The 4,619-nt window shown below is 31.4% G+C and overlaps 1 long non-coding RNA gene across 1 annotated transcript; it reads left to right on the forward strand.

Annotated features, from left to right (window-relative positions):
* Positions 1–2,103: 2,103 nt before the first annotated feature.
* On the forward strand, positions 2,104–4,356 carry LOC138316848 (uncharacterized). The gene is made up of 2 exons (XR_011207664.1): positions 2,104–2,296; positions 3,745–4,356. It is a non-coding gene; the product is annotated as an uncharacterized lncRNA (long non-coding RNA).
* Positions 4,357–4,619: the final 263 nt, after the last annotated feature.

The raw sequence follows: 4,619 nt of genomic DNA on the forward strand, positions 1-4,619 counted from the left end.
TTAATTTTCCGGATACTATATGGATCCTTACAATTACTAACAATTGTAATATGGGGATGAAAGTATAATTCCAACAGTGTGCATGGACAATTAAACTTGTCAATTTTTCTGGGCAATCCCACACATCAAGAAACACATTTAGAATCACAGTGTCGTTCATTAATAGCAACAGCACTAATGTAATTTTCATAGACATATACATAGGCACACTATTAAAAAATAAATAACTTGTATTTTTAGATACAGTGTACATGTAGCTACTTTTATTCTAACTAGATTATAGGTTTTACCAGAAATTTATATAATATATTATCTAAATATCTGGTTTCACGTTCATTCACGTAATCACATCCTTTTCTATACTAGATCTCTTGAACTAGTATGTATGATGGCCGTATGTATACCTGAGCCAGCATGTAAGTTAAATTTCAGGTAAAACAATTCATGGCCAGAGGGCAGAATTAGTGTCAAAGTGGCGAAATATACATACAATAGCTATAAAGGTACAATGTACAATTGTAGGTTTGGGGTTGGGCTGGGGTATAAGGGAGCCCAAGGGGTATTGTCTCGTAGCATGCTTAGAATACAAATATACATGTGGATGTGCATGTACAGTGTATACATGAAGTATAAATTTGACTAGAGTTCATAATTGAAAAAAACCCTCTCCCTCTCCTCAAAAAGGATATATAAAATAAAAACAAAATACAAAACAATGTGTATACATTATCTTCATTTTGAAAAAAAAATATTATAATAACTATTCTCAATTAAAGGAATAAGAGCATTTTTGATAAAAAATATATGTATATTGTTTAAATTGAACAGATTTTGACTAAGAATTACTATTCAAGCTATATGCTGAAAGCAAGATCAAATGATGGCTTCGTGGTGCCCAAAATATTTCTGCAATATGGAATTATCTCCCCCTACTTACAGATTCTTTGAAAAACACAATTGTATATTCCTTCACTAATTTAACATTTTTACAAGAATTCTTTGAAATTTGTTGCATTGATAATATTATATGGTATACATCTATAAATCATACAGATGAAACTCTTTAAAATCAATACGTTTGATAATAACATGATTTAAACTTTAAACATTTTAAAGTTTTAATTACTGAACTTAACATATGCTGTAACATGGCAAAAACAAACATTCTTCATGGAAGAGTATGTACTGTAAAAGCAAAGTTGGACTAATAGGAAAAGATGATAAACTATAGATTGATTCAATATTAAAATTAAAATTTCAACTAATTTGACCATTACTACTGAAAACTGACTTTGAAAGGGTGTGCTTTCATTACCAAAGTCTTAATTATTATTTATTATTGAAGTATTACCCTGTAAGCTGTTCTAGCTCAATGACAGGCTACATGAGAGATTTTAATTGGGATTGAATAAAGGGAGGCAATTTTCTAATTTAGTATTTTTTTTAGCAATACAGAATTTCCGAGGATAATGGAAGATATTGAAATCTATTATACCTCATGTTTATAACAGTGTCTGTGATTAGTTGAAATAGATCACGTGGCTGAGAAATAATAACATTGGGGGTGGGGAGGAGGGGGGGGGGGTGATGAAGCATCATATTTCACTGAGACGCATGTCCCCATGCCCATGGTAACCGCTCTTCTTCCAAAGAGTTATCTCCCCTTATGTTTGTACAACAATAACGGACGAAGAGCGTATATATACTTAAACACGGAAATTCATAACACACACCCCCCCCATAATTACTATATATTATTATTCAAAATCTTGTAAGCTATCTAATTCACCAAAAAAAGTGTGTTACATGTAGTGTGTACATTCATGTTGGAAATTAAAATTAGGATGAGACATAAAGGAGTAGGACTACCTTTCGAAGATTAGGATAAGTTGTAAAAGAAGCAGCTACTAGTTTTGAATTGGGAGTGCTGGTTGTATTGTTCTTGTCAATTGGCGGATCGCCAGCTGTCAATCAAACTGCTTGGTACCGCCCCCTTTTGCACGTGACCTTAGCCGCCAAATCGAATGCTCCGACATCACAGCCATTTGTTTACGTCAACACTGTAGACTTGTACGGCGTGTGTAATTTGAGAATGCGGGTTAACGTTGGTGTTGGGATAAATATAACAGCACACAATCGCTTCCTGATAAATTTGTTAGAAATGTTTTATTCAACCCCTTTCCTGAACCAGGAAGATCGCTGGAAAAGTGGATAAAACCGCCCGAGGCAACAGCTGATGTTCTGAAAGCACGTCTACGTACGCGTGTTACACATGTGTTCATAGGTAAAACTGTATGTAAGTAACTCATAAAATATTCTGTTGTGCATATGTCATATTTTATACAGATCATCAAGAAGTATTAGTTCTAAATTTGTTACTATCAAGACCTACTGATTTCTGAAGGTATAAAGTCGGTAACATGTGTGGCCGTGACCGAACTTCCTATGTACATGCATAGGCCCAAAGTGTACAATACATGTACAAGCATGTGTAATGGTTTAGACGAAAATATTTTTCTGTCAGTAGAGTAGAGCCTCGTTATGTCTGTATTCATGATCTATATACAATGTACGATTGCCATCGGTAGTTTTGTACATTAATGTCATTCTAATTCCAATTTTCTTAAAAAAGATATATGACAAATCAAGTGCATATACAATCAGAGATTTAAATTTAAATCTCTGATACAATGTATAGCCTAGTGACTAGGTAAAATCATTTAAAATTTAAAATAATTAAAATAAGGATTCAAGAATGCATTATCAGTACTGTCATATAACTAGTGCATTTTTATAGGGAGTGAAAGTACTGTGTACATGTAGTACATACATTAATATTCCTAACACACCGAGACCTTTACACTATGCATTTAAGTTTCTGATTTATGTAAAACTTGCCAAGATGGAAAAAAAACTTAGTCTCTCTAAAGTTGTTTTAAAGTAATTATTTGAACTCTTACACTATAAACCGTATATCTTTTTTAATCCTGATCAGAACTTTAAACATGGAGGGCCAACCATCCCTGATCCACTGTCTGTTTCATTATATAATGTTTTAAAGTACATATTTGATAATGCAATAGAATATATTTAATTAAATGATATATTTTAAGCAGATTATTGATAAAAAAATTTCAAATTTTCATATACATGTGCATTCCAAAATCTATACCAAACCTTTCTTAATAATTAATGTATTTAATGTCTCTTATTATTGAAATGTGACCTATATATTTGTTTTAATTTGGTGTATTGTACTTTTATGTACAAGCCTGCCACAACCTGCTGAAAACAGCTTTGGGAAGTGATCAGGTTCCTATACATGTATAGTTACAATATTAATCATTAATTTTATCATTTGTTGCATCATGTCTGTGATTTTTTTATATTCTGTGTACATGTATATTAATCAGTCTTAAAGTCATTGTGATGTCTGATTTGATTTATTTACATATGTATAGACCCTAATTTCAATATGTTTCATGAATATTTCTTAACTTAACTTAAGAAATATTAAGTTATCCTTAACTTAAAAGTTTCCAATGTAGAGCATTTCATCTAAGTTATGGGAAAATCTAAAGTTAAGAAACTTTCCTTACCAGGTAACAGGTATCTTCTGTAAAGAGGTGAACCCTATTTGAATATGATACTTGCTGGATGTCAGCTAAATTGAAAATTGACTGAGAGATATGCAATAAATAAAGACATGGAATTATTTTTTTCTGTTTATTTATTTTCAAACAGAGTGCCATTGATTGGGGAACAAGTTGAAGAGGAAAACACACAGCCAGTTGTACTTGTCAGTCACGAAAGAGTTGACTATTCAGCACATATACATGTACATGTACAGTTAGGCCTATAACTATCTTGGTGAGGATCATGATAAGTGCCAGTACATGGGAACATTGTCCACTCATGCTCGATCACTCTGTAAATTGAAACATTTGATTTATGTATAGTCAGTGTGCTTTTAATGAACATTTAATGCATTTATTGTATATGAATTTAAACAAAACATTAATTTATCAATTTTATGTATTTCAACATTTGAAGTGTTATAATGACAATAGATACAGATTTTTCTATTAATTACACTATAATGTTAAAATTCTACTGAACTGATCAACACATATTTGCAACAAACCTATCTTAATATGATAAATTTAACCATAAAGATTTAGGGATAGTGATATATTGCAGGTGCTTATAAATGATGTACAGCAGATATCAGTTACATTAGTTCTGTCCTGTTTAATTCATTGCACATCAATATTCTACCTTAATACTCTGGTTTTTTTTTGTATTATTGATTTTTAAATTTATATGTTCATTAAATCATTAAATTTATTTACTGTCTAGTTATGTGTTTTTATTTATGAAAAAAATCCTGCCATGATTATTAGGCCTACCTCAACCTATATAGGGCCCTATTAGGCTTTTGAAAAATCACCTACAGACCTTGTCAGAAGACAAAAAAAATACATACAAAATATACTGGAATTATAGCTGGAGAAACAAAGCTGAATTGGAGATACTTTTCCACACACAATAAGTACTAACCATGCTTTAAAACATGAATAAAGAATGTCACTCAACAAGTTTTTAGAGAGCGATAGGCC

This window comes from Argopecten irradians, chromosome 2 (genome assembly GCF_041381155.1).
Source record: "Argopecten irradians isolate NY chromosome 2, Ai_NY, whole genome shotgun sequence".
Lineage (NCBI taxonomy): Eukaryota > Metazoa > Mollusca > Bivalvia > Pectinida > Pectinidae > Argopecten > Argopecten irradians.